Source organism: Amblyraja radiata, chromosome 11, assembly GCF_010909765.2.
Source record: "Amblyraja radiata isolate CabotCenter1 chromosome 11, sAmbRad1.1.pri, whole genome shotgun sequence".
Taxonomy (NCBI): domain Eukaryota; kingdom Metazoa; phylum Chordata; class Chondrichthyes; order Rajiformes; family Rajidae; genus Amblyraja; species Amblyraja radiata.
In genome coordinates, this window is record NC_045966.1 from 50,570,588 (window position 1) to 50,590,181 (window position 19,594).

A 19,594-nucleotide genomic window follows, 5' to 3' on the forward strand; every position below is an offset into this window, starting at 1 on the left:
TGTGATCATGTATTGTCTTTCCGCTGACTGCTTTTCACTGTACCTTGGTACACGTGACAATAAACTAAACTAAACTAAACCATATGCACAATCTCAGAGGCAATACTGGGATATCCTAGCCGGACCGACCTCCATAGATGGACCCTCTTGGAATCTAGCATCAGAACCTACAGATAGTTTCAACATTGCCAATCAATCAGTACAAACAGCAATTCCACAATTGGCAACCCAATTACTGGAGGGTCTCCATTTACTATTACTGATGGTAGTACCATAGCGAAACTAATCTGCTCCCATGTCACTTTGGGTGAGATGACAATCGTTGGTCAGTAGAACTAACGATGGTAGACAAAAGTGCTGGAGAAACTCAGCGGGTGCAGCAGCATCTATGGAGCGAAGGAAATAGGCAACGTTTCGGGACGAAACGTTGCCTATTTCCTTCGCTCCATAGATGCTGCTGCACCCGCTGAGTTTCTCCAGCACTTTTGTCTACCTTCGATTTTCCAGCATCAGCAGTTCCTTCTTAACCAAGTAGAGTTGAGGATAGCCAGGCTATCGAGAGTCCGACCGTCATGGAGTTATACAGTGTGGAAACCAGCACTTCAGCCCAACTTGCCCATGTCAACCAACACACCCCATCTTCACTAGTTCCACCCGCCTGCGTTTGGCCCATACCCTGCGTTTGGCCCATACCCGCTAAACTTATCCTATGTTTGTTCAAATGTTTTGAAAATCTTGTGATAGTGCCTGTAACTACCTCCTCCGACAGCTTGTTTCATATCCCCATTAGTCTGTTAACTATCACCACAGTTCACAACTATGTACCCCTTTTGGACTCTAAGTAAACAGTCGGCCTATCAGAGAATGTGTAAGAAGGAACTGCAGCTGCTGGTTTAAACCGAAGATAGACACAAAAAGCTGGAGTAACTCAACGGGCCAGGCAGCATCTCTGGAGAGAAGGAATGGGTGACATTTTGGGTCTCGACCCTTCGTCAGAGTCTGAAGAAGGGTCTCGACCCAAATCTTTATCCATTTTCTCCAGAGGTGCTGCCTGACCCGTTGAGTTACTCCAGCGTTTTGTGCCTATCTTTGATATAAACCCTCATTTACAGTTCCTTTTTATTCCAAAAACATTCTGACTGGCAGATTAGATGGCTACTCGAAATGATTTCTAATGTAAGTGGTTGGAAGAGGAATTGCTGGTGTTAATGGACATGTGAAAGAGAATAGGTTATAGAGAAATGGGCAAATTGGATCGCCCAGAGTACTAGCATAGACACGATAAATGGCCTCTGTTTATGTCATAAGGAAATATTAAGACCACTGTGAAATGCTCAAGGTGCCAGATACAGCCACATTTTATAGAATCATAGTCATACAGCATGGTAACTAACAGGTTCTTCGGCCCAACTTCCCTGCTCCAACCAAGATGCCCCATTGACACTGATTCCACCTGCTTGCATTTGGCCCATATCCTTCTAAACTTTCCCTATTAATGTACCTGTCCAAATGTCTTTTAAATCTTGTATTAGTACCTGCCTCAACTACCTCCTCTGGAGTATACCATATACCCACCACCCTTTGTTGAAGAAGTTGCCCCTCAGCTTTCCCCACACATCTTAAACCTATGGCCCCTGGTTCTTGATTTCTTATGATTCATAAACTATTTTAGGTCTCTAGTAGATTAGACCCTTGGTTAATAAGTGGCCACGTTCCTCGTGATTCCTTCCCCAGACCATTACCTGGACGTCCTATTGCCTGAAGTGAGCTCTGCTAGTAATGACCTGAGACTCGCACTGCCTTTCCATTCAGCTTGCTTTGATGGGTTAGACATTCCCACCTTGCACAGACCTGCCTCTCTGGCATGACCGCAAGTGCCTGGGAGCGGGGGAGGTGGCTTCTACTGTTCAGCTGAGCCTAAGATTATAATGAGAGCTGTCAGCTGCAATACATTCTGAACATGATCCAAAACCAGAAACCTGTAGGTCCCCAACACAGACAGACAAGGGTATAGAATCGAATAGAACAGAACTTGTCTTTTTGAAAGCTCCAAATCTTTGCAAGCTACCTCTTTCAAATCGAAAATATCCAGGTCTCAGTGAAAGGGAATTGTAGGTTACAGAATTGAGCAGACTATCTCATCTGACACTCCACTCAGAGTATGCTGCTCTGTCAGCGATGAGTTAAATGAGTTACGTACATACTGCAGTTCACAATCTCTCCATTATGTTTCCTACATTGCAACCTTAAATTCATGTAAGTAAGTAAGTAAGTAAGTAAGTAAGTAAGTTTATTGGCCAAGTATTCACATACAAGGAATTTGCCTTGGTGCTCCGCCCACAAGTAACAACATGACATACAGTGACAGTTACAAATGACTCAGAAAACACTAAACATTCATAATAATAAAACATTAATGATAAAACACCATTGATCAAGCATGTGAACCAAAGGGAGCCTACAGATTTTTGGCTGTTGAGTAGAACAACTACTCGTGGATAAAAACTGCTTTTATATCTGGCTGTGGCAGCTTTGGCAGTCTTCCAGAGGGAAGTGATTCAAAGTGTTTGTGGCCAATGTGAGAGGGGTCAGAGATGATCTTGCCCGCTTGTTTCCTGGCCCTTGCCGTGTACAGTTCATCATTGGAGGGAAGGTTGCAGCCAATAATCTTCTCTACTGATCGGACGATTCGCTGCAGCCTCCAGGTGTCGTGCTTGGTGGCTGAGCCAAACCAGACCATGATGGAGAAGGTGAGAACAGACTCTACGATTGCCGTGTAGAATTGGACTATCATTGCCTGTGGCAGATTGTGCTTCCTCAGCTGCTGCAGGAAGTACATCCTCTGTTGTGCCTTTTTGACTGTGGAGTCAATGGTAGCCCCCCACGAAAGGTCCTTGGAGATGATGGTTCCCAGGAACTTAAAAGACTCCACAGATGTAACTGTGGTGTTGTTGATGGTGAGTGGGGTGAGGGGAGGGGGAGCTCTCCTAAAGTCTACAATCAATTCCACTGTCTTAAGAGCATTGAGCTCTAGGTTGTTGCAACGGCACCAGGAAGCCAACTGTGACACTTCCTGTCTGTAGGCAGATTCATCCCCATCCTGGATCAGTACAATCAGGGTTGTGTCATCCGCAAACTTGAAAATCTTGTCAAAGGTGTCTGTGGAGGTGCAGTCGTTGGTATAGTTAGAGTAGAGGAGAGGAGAGAGTACGCAGCTTTGCGGTCCTCCTATGCTGAGTGTTTGTGGGTCCGAGATGTGCTTATCCCAGCCTCACATGCTGCTTCTTGTCTGTCAGGAAGTTGGTGATCCACTGACAGAGGGGTTCAGGCACAGTCAACTCGGAAAGTTTGGAGTGTAGTAGCTCTGGCACAATGGTGTTGAATGCAGAGCTAAAATCAACAAACAGGATCCTCGCATAGGTCCCCTGGTGGTCTAGGTGCAGTAGGATGAAGTGCAGGCCCAGGTTGACTGCATCATCCACAGATCTATTGGCCCGATATGCAAACTGCAGAGGGTCCAGCAGGGAGTTTGTGATATTTTTCAGCTTGGCCAGCACAAGTCTTTCGAGTGTCTTCATGACTACAGAGGTCAGTGAGACAGGACTGTCGTCATTAAGACAAGTAATCCTAGCCTTTTTGGGTACAGGGACAATAGTGGAGACTTTGAAGCAGGCAGGGACTACATGTTTGCAGGGACTGGTTAAAAATGTCTGTATAGACCGGTGCCAGCTGTTTGGGCTATCAACCAACATTTCTTTAAATTTGGTCAGTCTGGAGAAAGGTTCCAACCCAAAACATTGCCTGTCCATTCCCTCGACAGTTGCTGCTTGATCTTCCCAATTCCTCCAGCGTTTTGTTTTTTACTCAAGATTCCAGCCTCTGCGGTTACTTGTATCTCTACCTTTCTTTAAATATAGACTGGAGATATAATCTTCAATTTTCTTTATCTCGTTGAAAAACAGTTTAGGGATATAATCCATTATTCATAGTCCATTTGCCTCCAGGGAAGCTGCCTGCCTCGCCAAGTTATTTAGCAGTTTGTGTTTTTTATGCTTACTAATATAACCAATTGACAGGTGTTCAGCTCTGATCTGTATGGTACATATATCCATCAAACAGGATTATCTAATTCACTGCCAGTTATGTTACCATCCTTCGTATAAAAAAAAGATTGCTTAAAGAGCTTTGGAAAACTAAATATCCTCAGTCAATTTTCTGTTAATACAACTGCAGAAACATAGAACTGAGGATGCTGGTTAATACACAAAAGTAAAATGTAGAAACAAAGAACTGCATGTTTCCAGAGACGCTGCCTGGCCTCCAGCACTTTGTGTCCTTTTCTGTTAGTTCAAATGAGACTGTGAAAAGATGCAGAAATAAATTAATCTACAATTACTTTGTTACTTTCATTGTACTGCGCCAGACTTTCAATCTCCAAGAATATATTTTTGTCTTTTTCTCATTTTTGGAAAAACGCTTTTCATTAGCACCCACAGTGATGCATGGAACCCAGGGTTTGTATTCTAATTGTAGGTCTTCTTTGTATGGGGGAATTGTCTTTGATTTTCGGTGGAGTTCTAACAGCCGTCCTGGGTTGGTACTAACTGAGGCATAGGAGAAGGAGTCCATACATCGAGACATAGAATCATAGTTAGACAGTGTGGAAACAGGCCCTTCAGCCCAACTTGTCAACACCGACCAACATGTCACATCTACACCAGTGCCACCTGACTGTGTTTGGACCATATCCCTCTAAACCTGTCCTATCCATGTACCTGTCTAATGTTTCTTAAATGTTGTGATAGTACCTGCTCTTAAACGTTGCTATAGTACGTACTCTTAAGCATTGGGATAGTCCCAGCATTCTGCACTGATCTTGTGTAATAGATACTGGTCAGGGGCAATAAAAAAATAGAAACTATACTCACATCTTCTATAACCACAATTTCTTTTCCACCAAAGTGTAGAGAAACACTGGTAAAGAAGGACATATTAATGTAGCACCTTTTACAATCGCAGGACAGCTCCAAAGATCTTTAACATCAATGAGTAAAACACAAAGTGCTGGAGTAACCAAGCAGGTCAGACAGGGTCTCTGGAGGAGGTGGATAGGTAACATTTCAGCCCAAAATATCACCTATCCATGTTCTCCAGACATGCTGCCTGACTCGCTGAGTTACTCCAGCACTTTGTGCTTTACTCAAGATTCCAGTGTCTACAGTTCCTTGTGTCTCCATTTTAAAACTAATTATGCCATTTTGAAGAGTGTTAGAATCATACAACATGGAATCAGGCCCTTTGGCCCACAGATGCAACCTGACCTGCAAAGTACTTCCAACATTTTCAGTTTCTATTTTAGATTTCCAGCAACTGTTTTTTAATTAAAAAAAAAAATCATGAGCACCCCTAATTCTACCACTCGCCAACACATTTAAGGTGATTAATAGCAGCAAATTAATCTACTAACTCACACACCCTCTGGATGTGGGAAGAATCCTGCATCAACACAGAGGGGTGGCATAGTGGCACAGCAGGTAGAGCTGCTGTCTCACAGTGCCAGAGACCTGGGTTTGCACCTGACTTCAGATCTTCTCTGTGTGGTGTTTGTATGTTCTGCCTGGGACCACGTGAGTTTGCTCCAGGGGCTTCGGTTTCCTTTGGGTTTTATGTGCATTTGTAGGTTGTAAATTGTGACTGGAACTCTTCACAACCAAGTTTAAAGCAGTGATACCATCTGCTCCCAGCAAGAAGGAATATGGTGTCTTCGACTTCTTGGTCAGGAGTGGCCGCAAAATATATTATGGAGTCTAGGATGTGCACATCAAGGATAAGTCATGGTTAAGGAGGTCACCCAGCATATTTGTGTCTCTTTCTCTGATGAGTTTGCCTCCATTCCTGGCTTCCTAAGTGGAGGAGCCTGAGGGTTTGGGTCATAGATGGCTTTTGCAGTATGGTAGAATTCACGTTTATCATGGCTTTTGGCGAATTCCACTCCCACCTCCGCTTTCTCCATCAACGCACTGTTTATAAAGTTGTGGGCTTTCTGCTGGACCTCTTCTTTCAGGAGTCTATGACACATTTTCCTTTCGCTCAAAGGAAGTTGGAGTTTTGGAGCATATTATGATAGCGGTTTAATTACAATGTTGATCATAAGATCAGCCTCATCAAACTAGTTCTGGTTGTTTTTGTTAGAGAAACCAAGAGTGTCCTCGCTGGTGCCAATTTTGGAGAACTTACGGCACGCTTAAGCTGTGGAAATGTAGAAACACGGAACTGCAGATGCTGGTTTATGAAAGAAGACACAGAGTGTTGCAGTAATTCAGCGGTTCATGCAGCATCTCAGGAGAACGGCAGCATCTCAGGCAATGTTTCGGCTTGGGATCCCTCTTCAGACTGTAGAGAATGAGGAGGAATACACATTGCTCACTGCTCCTGATGAGTTGGAATATAACCTCTTCAAACTGTTAGTCAGGAATGGCAGCAACATGTGGTATGGAGTCTAGGATGCAGTATACAGATGATAAAGATGATGAAGAATGGTCCCAACCCGAAATGTCATCTACCCATGTTCTCCTTCAGATGTTGCCTGACCGGCTGAGTTACTCCAACACTCCGTGTCTTCCAGCTGTGGAAATGTTGTGTCTCTCGCAGGCTAGGAGTTAACAGGTTATCCGAGAAGGGCTTACTTTGTGTGGTTTAGTTTAGTTTAGAATTACAGTGCAGAAACAGGCCCTTCAGCCCACTGAGTCCACACCAACCAGCGATACCTGCACATTAACACTATCCTACACACACTAGGAACAATTTACACATACACCAAGCCAATTAACCTACATACCTGTTCGTCTTTGGAGTGTGGGAGGAAACTGAAGATCTTGGAGAAAACCCACGAGGGCACGGGGAGAACGTACAAGCTCCGTACAGACAGCACCCATAGTTGGGATCAAACCCGGGTCACTGGCGCTGCAAGCGCTGTAAGGCAGCAACTACCGCTTTGCTATCGTGGCTGCCCACGGTTCTTTGAGCGCTTCAATGTTGATCGACTTATTGCAACATTTTTCTGTTGATGATGATGCTTTGGGCCCAAGTTAATGGATTAGGTCGTCAGTCCATCGTTGATTGATGCCTGCCATGATGCAGGCAATACAGACACCTTTAAAATCCCTTGGTCAAATGATGAGTGGTGTGTGGCTAGGACCACACCTACTTGTTCTCGTTCCCAGTGAAGCTGAAACCCACAGCCAAAAATAACACAAAATCAAGTTACTTCTAGTACCAAGCCTCAAACTAATCAGATAGCATTGGACTTTAATTGGGCTCCCACACAGGCCTGTTGTGGCAACAGTCGCTGGGCTACAAATGTAGTCACATGACTTCAAAGAAAAGCACCCCATTGTTGAAATTTATGTTTATGTGGAGTGAAGCAATTTTCCAATATAATTGTGGTTGTCTAAACACCCATTTGTAGCATTTTCTCCCTCCAGTCTTTGGCAAGATTTTCATGTTTGCTAGAACTTGTTTTCTGGAAATGAAACTCCGTCAAATGACATCAACACACTTACGACATCCGCAATTAGTCTTCAGAGAATTGAAATGCATTGGTCAGAAAAGTGACAGTCACTAAATGAAGAACAAACTACCGGAGGAACATGGGCACAGTCTATGAATGTCTACACCTTGGGGAAGCCTACTATGGCAGCAACCTTCAGTCTGAACAAGATCCCAACTCGAACCTCACCACTCCATTGCCCACATAGATGCTGCCTGACCTACTGAGTTCCTCCAAAGCTTTGCTTATAATTCAAGATTCTAACACAAGCTGTTTCTTGAGTCTCCAACCTACCAACGTTTGTTCTTTCACAGAAGAATCAACTTTGCCTAATATTGATCAATGTGAAATGATATCTGATCACATCGAATATGCATTCACAGCCAGACTACTGGATTAATGCTTTACACCAGACTGGGACATTGGGACTAGTAATTATAGAGAGATTGGGTCAATTGGGTTAGTAATCACTTGCATACCACAATGAGGAAATATAATTGAATTTTACAATAAGATAAGATATACATGCATTTTGATGGACAAGGGGTGATTAGGGATAGTCAACATGGTTTGTCGTGTCTCACGAATCTGATTGAGTTTTTTGAGGACGTGATCAAAAGGTTTGATGGGGGCAGAGCTGTATATATGCTGTATATATGGATTTCAGCCCGGTATTCAACATGGTTCTGCATGGTAGGCTGCTCTGAAGGTTAAATCGCATGAAATCCAAAGAAAGATGGCGGAATGGATAGAAAATTGGCTTCATGGAAGGGTGATGGTTACTTTTCGGACGAGCCCTGTGACTCGGGTTTCGGTGCACCAAGGGTGGTGGGCGTATGGAGTGAGCTGCCGGTGGAGATAGTTGAGACAGGTACTATCGCAGTGTTTAAGAAACATTTAGACAGTTATGTGGATAGGATAGGTTTGGAGGGATATGGGCCAAAAGTAGGCAGGTGAGCCTAGTGTGTATGGAGCATGTTGGCTGGTGTGTACAAGTTAATCCACACTGCATTACTCTATGACTATGACAAGGCAGACTAACTTAGATGCCCCCTGACTGGTCACTATAGTCTTAGGTTACAGGGTAAAAGGATTTTGGACGGAAATGAGGAGGAATTCCTTTACTGAGAATTTCCTTGGTGGAATTCACTACATAGAAGCCCATAGAGATCAAGCACTGATGGAGAAGGCACCAAGGATTAAGGAAAGAGAGTGGAAAATGTATTGAAAGGAAGGATCAACCATGAATAGCAGAGCAAACTTGAAGAACCAATGGCCAACTACTTACTGTTCAAAAAGGAACTGCAGATGCTGGAAGATCGAAGGTACACAAAATTGCTGGAGAAACTCAGCGGGTGCAGCAGCATCTATGGAGCGAAGGAAATAGGCGACGTTTCGGACCGAGTTTGAAGAAGGGTTTCGGCCCGAAACGTCGCCTATTTCCTTCGCTCCATAGATGCTGCTGCACCCGCTGAGTTTCTCCAGCAATTTTGTGTACCTGCCAACTACTTACTGTTTAGTTTTAGTTTAGTTTAGAGATACAGACCAGAAACAGGCCCTTCAACCCATGTAGTCTGCATTGACCAGTGATCCCTGTGTATTAACACTATCCTACACACACTTGGGGCAATTTACAATTATACCAACCAATTTACCTACAAATCTGTACTTCTTTGGAGTGTGTGCGGAAACCAAAGATCTCGGAGAAAACCCATGTGGTCACGGGGAGAACGACAAACTCCATACAGACATCACCCGTAGTCGGGATCGAACCCGGATCTACGGTGCTACAAGCGCTGTAAGGCAGCAACTCTACCGCTGCGCCACCATGCCGGCCCTGTTCATTTCTCTCATTATCATGCTCCCACTCTTGCCCCATTGCCATGCTTTGCTTTTGCATCAGAAATTTAACGCTCTCCTACTGATTCTGCACATTGTTTTTCGTGTATCCTCGGCATTTTTCTGCAAGCAAAGCTGACTTCAGGTGGGACTTGCCTAAACCTACCATTCCCTCATAGAATGAGATGCTTTTGTAACAAAAGTTTTACAGGCACTACAAGCATCTATAGAGACCATGTTGTCAGAGGCCTAGAAAGACTCAGAGAAGAACCTTGTCTTTTTCTAGGCTTGGAGAGACATGTCCATATAGTTAAAGTTTCCACAAATTAGATTGTGAGCTCATAGGACATCAATTGCAGGTTCATGTTTTGTTCTCATCTTCAATTGCAAGATCACTGTTATTTTCGTAGTCGTGGCCTTAGGGTCTTTCTAGGCCACAGCTAGAGTTTGCAAGGATGGTGGAAAGGTGGCTTTGTCAGTGCTGATAAGCTCATGGTGACCATCAACTTCAGACTGCTGGGCACAGTTGGTGGCATCTGCAACACAACCCATGTTTGCTACCCACTGTTACATACAGATGACACAGGCACCTTCTTTTCCAAAGCATCCTATTGTATATCATTCACTTAAGGAAACCAAGCAGGTAACTTAATCTGGATTTGGACTACCCAGTGGTACAGGATGGCACTGACCGTGACATTTGAAGCATCAATGTGAAGATGAAGAGAATATGTCTCCTCAATGTCCAATTGAAGTACTGCCTTACACTAAAGGGGCTGTCTCACTTGGGCGACTTAATTGGCGAGTTTAGAAGAGTTTGAAAAAATGACATGTTGAAGACCTCCTTCGACCTCCTTCGACTATGTTGAAGACCAGCTTCGACTAGCTACGACTAGCTACGACTAACTTTGGGACAATTGGACACCGAATAGTGAAGAGTAAAGACGACCTCCTTCGATCTCCTTCGACCTCCCTTCGACCTCCCTTCGACCTCCCTTCGACTATGATGAAGACTATCTACGACTACCTTCGACTACCCTTGATTACCTACGACTAACATGCCGACCTACTACGAACTACTACGACTAAACCTACGAGTAAAAAAAGTATCGATTTTTTCCATGGCGATCTTTTTTTACTCGCGGGCATTTTTTAACATATTGAAAAAAAAAGCCGCGACCTAGCTGAGGCCTCGAGTACGCGGAGACCACTCTCGAGCATGAAGGAGAGTTACGAAGACCTCCTACGACATCGTGTCGACCATGCTGCGAGTACGAGTTGAGGGCAAACTCGCCAGAACTCGCAGATTAGATCGCCCAAGTGGGACAGGCCCTTTAGCATTATTCTTTGATGGAAAGTCATTGATTAACTGCTTCACCTTCCACAGATTCTGCACGACCTTCATGTCAGGCCTTGATGCAACTGGTCAGAATACGCTTTACAATACATCATTAGGCGTCTGTTAGAATATTCATGGAGGTTGCCTTACCAGAGACCCACATACGATCCTGACTACATGTGCTGTCTGTACAAAGTTTGTACGTTCTCCCTGTGACCTTGTGTGTTTTCTCCACATGCCTTGGTTTTCTTCCACATTGCTAAAGTTGTGCTTCTGTAAATTGACCTTGGTGTGTAGGATAGAACTAGTGTATGGGTAATTGTTGGTCGGCGAGGAATGGTGGCCCAAAGGTTCTGTTTCAATGCTGTATCTCTAAACTAAAACAAATTCTTCAGTGAGAAGAAACCAAATGGTATCTTCAAGGTATCAAGGGCTTTCCTTTGGCCACACGGTCCATGACTCCAGTGTACAACACATGTACATGTAGAAAGCAGGCCAGAAGTGAATCTCATGCTGTCACACAGAATGTGATTTAATAAACCAATGCATTTTAAACAAAGATTCTGCTCTACGATACGATACGATACAATTTATTTGTCATTTGGACCCCTTGAGGTCCAAACGAAATGTCGTTTCTGCAGCCATACATTACAAACAAATAGACCCAAGACACAACATAATTTACATAAACATCCATCACATCGCTGTGATGGAAGGCCAAAAAAACTTATCTCTCCACTGTACTCTCCCCCCCGATGTCAGAGTCAAAGTCAAAGCCCCCGGCGGGCGATGGCAATTGTCCCGCGGCCATTAAAGCCACGCCGGGTGAAGCAAGGTCGCACACCGGGTTCTTGTTGTTAGAGCCCCCGGCGTGCGCTCGCAGAGTCCCGCGGCCATTCCAAGCCGCGCGGGGCAATGGTGTAAGGCCCCGCTCCAGGAGCTCTTCAACCCCGCAACTCGGGCGGGAGAAGTCGCCGTTGCCGGAGCCCTGAAAAGCGGTCTCCCTCCAGGGTCCCGCGGGCTCCCGGTGCCGCCGTCCGCCAGACCCGCAGTTGCAGCCTCCGAAGCTCCGGAGGTCGGACCGCAGCAGCGTCCACCACCGCTCCACCCGCTCTGGACTTGGCCAGCTCCGCGACGGTGAGGTGAGTAGTCGGCACCAGAGCCCCCGGTCTTCCTGTTGGAGGCCGCTCCTCGTTGCAGCCCCAACGACAACGGAGACCCGACAAAGAAAAGGTCGGGTCTCCCGTGCAGGGAGAGATTTAAAAGTTACTCCCACCCCACCCCCACAACCCCCCCACACACATACCCCAACAAAAAATAACAAAAACTACATAAAAACATAGACATAAAATAATAAAAACGCAGACGGACTGCAGAGGCCGCTGCTGACGAGAGTCGCGCCGCCCACCATTCAATGTGCTGGAGGAACCCTCCAATTAGAGCAGGTCTGTGATAATCTGCCACATGTAACTTCAAAGCAGTGAGCAGTGCACCTATGGATCAGGGCATCTGCCCATTGGATATGGGTCTCAATGTTAAATAGTCAGTAAGTGACTGGTTCATTATTGATGTGGGTAATGGACATGGTGTTTGTAAGTGTGAGGTAACTGACTTCTCACCTCTCCCACTGCCATCTACCTGACCACATCCTTCAACAACAGACCACATCCCTCTTCCTAACCAATGCTCTGAGCATACGTTTACTAGACACATGCATCCAGCTTTCTCTCATGTTGCGCCAAGCCTGTCACAGGTCACATTTATTACCATAGCCATCTATAACAACTCCTGAAAACAAGGTACATTTCCCCTTTAAGAGATGCAAGATTATTTACGTCGAACAGACTAGCTTCAACTGGAATCATTTACTTGATCCTAGGCTACTTGTAAGGCACTAACCAATTTAACACAATTAGAATGCAACAATACTTTAACTATTGAGTTAAATGGGTTGAGTTAAATCAATGCATTATGATTCTTGTGCCCATTTAGTAAGGTTGTTTAATTTATTCCCCTAATCAAATTAACTGCAGTAGCAATCCAGAAAATGGTTCATTACCACACAAGCTGTCTTTCAGGGTGATATGTATTATCCAACTATGTGCCTTGTTTACACAGCAAGTAAGGTCTTGACTGTAGAGGAGGCTGTTACCAGATATGTTCCTGCCAACATTTCCTAACAAGGTTGCATTCAAAAGCAAGAACAGGTGAACAATTGTTTGAGAGTTATTGCCTCATTGAAAGTATGCTTCAAACTAGTTGAAAGTACCTTGAGGACAAGCAGTGTCTTATAAAAGCTTCTACTGCGCATTTAGGTGTTTTGTCAAACAACAAGATATCTTCATTGTTTTTCACTCTCATCATTTTTGTCAAGCGATCCAGCAATTTCAAACTATTTTTCAACTCCATATGCCTTTAGTTCTCTGAATTCATTTCCCCCCTGTCCACTTTAAGTTTTTGTTTCAAATAAATTATCTTATTTATATACTCAGCCTCTTCTCCACACTTTCTCTACTTCCACTTAAGCAAACATTAAATGGTATCTTCTTAGGCACATTAAAAGGAGGTGATAGTGGTAGACCAAAGAAAATGATATTCAAGGCCCTGCCACTGCAAAACTTAGTACTACAGGAGGCTCTAAGATACAACGTGGGATTCAATAGGCCGAAGATAAGGAAATACTTTTCCTTTGTGTATTCTAGTGCAGTGGAAACCACAGAGAAGATCAGTGTCTAAATCTGGGCTGCAAGGGCTCAGAGGGTGGAGCAGAGGATCACACCATGTTAAACTAGTTAAGGTCATCTGGAAAAAGTGGTGTGACTGGTTGTCAGTAATTCAAGCGTAAGGTTATGGGGAGCGTAAAGGATTGTTGGTGTAAAAGCTGGCCTAGGAGATTTGCACTGGCACTTGAGCAAGAGTGATTTTTATTTTGTTAAAACATTGATATCAGCATTGATACCAGATGGAAGAACATGGGGGACAGATATCATTTATGGATGATTATGGGTCATTTATGGCTGATTATGGATCATATATGAACAATGGAGGACCTAGCGTGGGGGATCCGCCGTGAGGGAAGAAGGAGGAGGGGGGAGAACAAAAGAGAGCTGGTGCAGGATACTTTGTAACTTTATAAGCGCCCTTTATGTGGCGACTATTTGCATACCTTGGGGTATGCAAGCAAAGAATTTCACAGTGACTTGTCACATGTGACAATAAAGTATTCAATTCAATTCAATTCAATTTATAATCTACAGAAGCAGGGCCACTGTGGGAAATCAAAGGTACCATCACAGATTCAATTAGTTTTGTTCCATTTCAAATATAAATTTTATTCTTAATAAAAAATAGATACAAAATTTGACCGCACTTACAGTCCACCATTTCTTACCATGCTAAGAAATTCTTACTTTCTTAATGTGTATACATTCAATATTAGAAAGTGTTATGAGTTAAAGAGGACTTAGCTGGGAGAGGATCCAAGCACTGGAATCCTGTTCCTGAAACATATAAGAAGGTAGACTTGCTGACTGGTAGACTTGCTCTGGCAATCCTACGTTGGGTCTCAATCCGAAACATCACCCATTCCTTCTCTCCAGTTGTGTTACTCCAGCATTTGTGTCTATCTTCCGTTTAAACCAGCATCTGCAGTTCCTTCCCACACCTACGTTAAGTGACACTGAAACAGTTCTCAAACGCACCGTGAATCCTGCTTACTGCATCAGTGATTCATACAGTCTGGGCATAACACACAAATCAACCAAAATCACATTGGGAAGTCCATCACATGCCATTGGCCACCACAGTCCATGTCTGATCTCCTCCACACATTAGTGTATTTGCTGCATGGAGGACCCAAAGGAAAATTGTGAATATAGTGTTATGTTATTAGGTTAAATTAGCCTTCTTTTTAAGGGTGTGACAAAAAAGAAAGCGATCATTGTTTACATTCTATTCAGCAGTGAATCTATATCATTAATCACACATACAAAGCCTTCACAGATATAGTTTATACAGACAACAAGGCTAAAAGACCTGGCTGTCAGCCTGAAACTATTTGTGGGTGTGGTTACCTGAATGTTTGCTGTCATTTACTTGCTCAAGCAGCCCAATATGTAGGTTTTAGCAGCAGTGTCGGTAAGTGATTAGGTTGCTACTGCTAAAGAGCCAATAGCTTCTCACATACTGTATAATGTAATAAATCCAAATTCAAAAACAAATTATATAAACAGCAAAGCTCAGTACCTTCAGTGACCCCGCACTGTATCTGTAATTGTGTCCAAATTCTTCCACTATGACCACATTGCAGGCCTATACTGATAAGGTGAGGGTGGCAAAATTAGGGCACATGGTATTGTGGGTAGAGTGCTGACATGGATAGAGAAGTGGTTGGCAGACAGGAAACGAAGGGTAGGGATTAACTGGTCCCTTTCAGAATGGCAGGCAGTGACTAGTGGAGTACCGCAAGGCTCAGTGCTGGGACCGCAGCTATTTACATTATACATCAATCATTTGGATGAAGGGGTTCAAAGTAACATTAGCAAATTTGCAGATGACACAAAGCTGGGTGGCAGTGTGAACTGTGAGGAGGATTCTATGATAATGCAGGGTGGCTTGGACAGCTTGGGGGAGTGGGCAGATGCATGGCAGATGAAGTTTAATGCGGATAAACGTGAGGTTATCCACTTTGGTAGCAAAAACAGGAAGGCAGATTGCTATCTAAATGTCGTCAAGTTGGGAAAAGGAGAAGTACAACGGGATCTGGGGGTCCTTGTACATCAGTCTATGAAAGTAAGCATGCAGGTACAGCAGGCAGTGAAGAAAGTGAATGGCATGTTGGCCTTCATAACAAGAGGAATCGAATATAGGAGCAAAGAGGTCCTTCTGCAGTTGTACAGAGCCCTAGTGAGACCACACCTGGAGTATTGTGTGCAGTTTTGGTCCCCTAATTTGAGGAAGGACATTCTTGCTATTGAGGGAGTGCAGCATAGGTTTACAAGGTTAATTCCCTGGATGGCGGGACTGTCATATGCTGAGAGAATGGAGCAGCTGGGCTTGTACACTCTGGGGTTTAGAAGGATGAGAGGAGATCTCATTGAAACATATAAGATTGTTAAGGGTTTGGACATACTAGAGGCAGGAAACATGTTCCCGATGTTGGGGGAGTCCAGAACCAGGGGCCACAGTTTAAGAATAAGGAGTAAGCCATTTAGAACAGAGACGAGGAAACACTTTTTCTCACAGAGAGTGGTGAGTCTGTGGAATTCTCTGCCTCAGAGGGCGGTGGAGGCAGGTTCTCTGGATGCTTTCGAGGGAGAGCTAATTAGGGCTCTTAAAAATAGTGGAGTCAGGGGATATGGGGAGAAGGCAGGAACGGGGTACTGATTGGGGATGATCAGCCATGATCACATTGAATGGCGGTGCTGGTTCAAAGGGCCAAATGGCCTACTCCTGCACCTATTGTCTATTGTCTATTGTCTATTAACTATGTTAAAGTTAGTTGCCGCATCAGTATGACCCTAGTATATACTGGGATCACAACACGCACCTTGATATAGGAACAAGGAACTGCAGATGCCAGTTTGCAAGAAAGGATGAAAGTGCTGGAGTAAACTCAGCAGGTCAGGCAACACCCCTGGAGAACATGGATAGGCGATGATTCGGATCTTGATAAGCTTAGCGAAGAAGTCAACGAAAGAGGCAGGATATGCAACAGGTGAAGCTTGAATAGTACGTTCTAAGATGTTATTTGAGATTGATCCAAAATGTTAAGTCCCAGCTTCAAAAGACTTTGAATTCCAGAAATAAATGTGATGTGTTAATCGGCTTTAAGTGTGAGCAACTTTAACAACATTACCCCTGTCATGGTTTTGTTCTTGCCTGAAGCTCTGCTCTCCTATTTATTTTAAAGCTTTGTTCTTAACGTTTGGACACTGAAAATATTCTTTTGATGCTTTGCATATTTGTCATATTGTTATTTAATATCGTATTTGTTTTTTTTATTTTATTGTGTTATTTTACTGTTATTTTCGTTGTAAATATTGTTATTTAATATCAGTAACAATTCATCTTACAAAATAACCTAATGGCCTGGAGATTGCTTTGGATGAAAAGAGGAATTAAGAAATAGGTAGCAATTTAGGATTCATAAGTTCATAAGTGACAGGAGCAGAATTAGGCCATTCGGCCCATCCAGTCTACTCCACCATTCAATCATGGCTGAACTATCTTTCCCTCTCAACCTCATTCTCCCGCCTTCTCCTCATATCCCCTGACACCTAAATAATAAAGAAACTATCAATTTCCACCTGAAAAATATGAATTGACTAACTCCACAGCTTTCTGTGGCAATGAATTCCACAGATTCACCACCCTTTGACTAAAGAAATTCCTCCTCATTTCCTTTCTAAAGGTATGTCCTTTTATTCTGAGGCTGTGCTCTCTGGTGCTAAACTCTCCCACTAGTGGAAACATTCTCTCCACATCCACTCCAACCAGACCTTTCACTATTTGGTAAGTTTCAATGAGATCCCCCCCGTCATCCATCTAAACTCCAGCGAGTGCACATCCAGTGCCATCAAACGCTCATTATATGGCCAATGTTAGTCATCCCTGGCATCGTTCTCGTAAACCTCTTCTGGACCCTCTCCAACGCCAGCACATCCTTCTTCAGATATGGGGCCCAAAACTGCTCACAATACTCCAAATGCGGTCTGACCAGTGCCTTATAAAGCCTCAACACTACATCCCTGTTTTTATATTCTACTCCCCTCAAAATAAATGCTAGCATTTAGAGTCCTAGAATGATGCAGTGTGGATGCAGGCCTTTTGGCCCAACTTTCCCACACAGGCAAACTATAAAATCAACAATTTACAAATTTGAAGCAAAATATTATGAAGCTTAATGTAGACCTTGAGAATTGACATTAACATGTTGTTTTTTTCAGTAGTTTTGATTTTCTATCTTTCTAGTGTCAAAGTATTTAGGCCTTGATGGGCAAGGGTGGATCATGGGAGAGAAGGCAGTAAAGAGTCAAATACGGAGATAAGCCGATGAGTGGAAACCCAAGAGACTAAAGATACTGGAATTCTGAACAAAAAAAATTGCTGGAAAAACTCAGCGATGCTGCCTGACCCACTGAGTTCCTAAAACAGCATGTTTCTTCGTGGAGGACAGTAGGCCCTTATTACAATGGAGGACATTGCGAGAGCGGAAAAGATAGGAGTTGCCAGGATGCAACTCATCCTTGGTTATGGTGCTGGCCTTGCTGAGGCAGCGTGAGGTGTAAATGGAGTCTATGGAAGGGAGATTGGTTTGTGTGAAGGTCTGGGCTGCGTCCACAATTCTCAGGAATTTCTTGCGGTCTTAGATGGAGCTGTTTCCAAACCATGCTACGATGCATCCTGATAAAATGGCGCTTTCTATGGTGCTTCAGTAGAAGTTGGTGAGAGTTGTTGGAGACATGCCGAACTTCCTAAGCCTTCTAAGGAAGGTAGTGTTGTGCTCTCTTGGCCATTGCTTCAATATGAGACGTTGTTGGTGATATTTACTCCTACTCATATTTACATCTCTACTTCGGCATCATCAATGCAAACCGAGGAATTTATACCCTTTCACTTCCTGAAGTCAATCACTATCTGCTAAGGTTATTATCTTGACACCAGGTCACGAGGTTCTCAATCTCCTTCCTTTACTCTGTCTCAGGATTATTTGATATCCGGCCCACAATGGTGGTGTCATCTGCAAATTTGAAAATTGAATTAGATTTGAACATGGCTGCACAGTTGTGGGAGTACAAGGAGTAAAGAAGGAGGCTGAGAATGCATCCTTGAGGAGCACCAATGTTTGTCCGCTTTCCTCACCAATTGGGGTCGGTTGGTCAGGAAGTCGAGGATCCAGTCGCAGAGATGAGTACTGACTCTAAGTCCCACGAGTTTGGTGAAGAGCTTGGATGGGATCATGGTGTTAAAGGCAGAGCTGTAGTCTATGAATAGGAGTCTGACATAGGTGTTTCTCTTATCCAAGTGTTCTAGGGATGGTATTGTCCATGGACCTGTTGTGGGGGTAGGTGAACTGCAGTCGGTCATGGCTGCTTGGTAGACTGGATTTAATGCATTCCATAACTAGCCTCTCAGAGCATTTCATGATGGTGGATGTTAAGGCCACTGGATGGTAATCAGTAAGGCATGAGATCTTGCTTTTCTTCGCCACCGGGATGATGGTGGGCTTCTTGAAGCAGGTGGGTACCTCAGAAGAGAGTAGGGAGAGATTAAAGATGTCCATGAATACTCCTGCTAGCTAGACTGCTCAGCTACCAAGGACACGGCCATTGACTGAGGGGGGATCTTATAGAAACTCACAAAATTCTTAAGGGGTTGGACAGGCTAGATGCAGGAAGATTGTTCCCGATGTTGGGGAAGTCCAGAACAAGGGGTCACAGTTTAAGGATAAGGGGAAGTATTTTAAGACCGAGATGAGAAAAACATTTTTCACACAGGGAGTGGTGAATCTCTGGAATTCTCTGCCACAGAAGGTAGTTGAGGCCAGTTCATTGGCTATATTTAAGAGGGAGTTAGATATGGCCCTTGTGGCTAAGGGGATCAGGGGGTATGGAGAGAAGGCAGGTACGGGATACTGAATTGGATAATCAGCCATGATCATATTGAATGGCGGGGCAGGCTCGAAGGGCCGAATGGCCTACTCCTGCACCTATTTTCTATGTTTCTATGTTTCTATCACCAGCGATGTTGCCTGAGCTCGCTTTGCAGCAAGTTAATGTATTCAGACCTTTTTGTCACCCTGGGGCATGACTCCATATTCCTGCTTGTTTGAGCCGCTGTCACCACTGTGTGATGGTGCATCAACA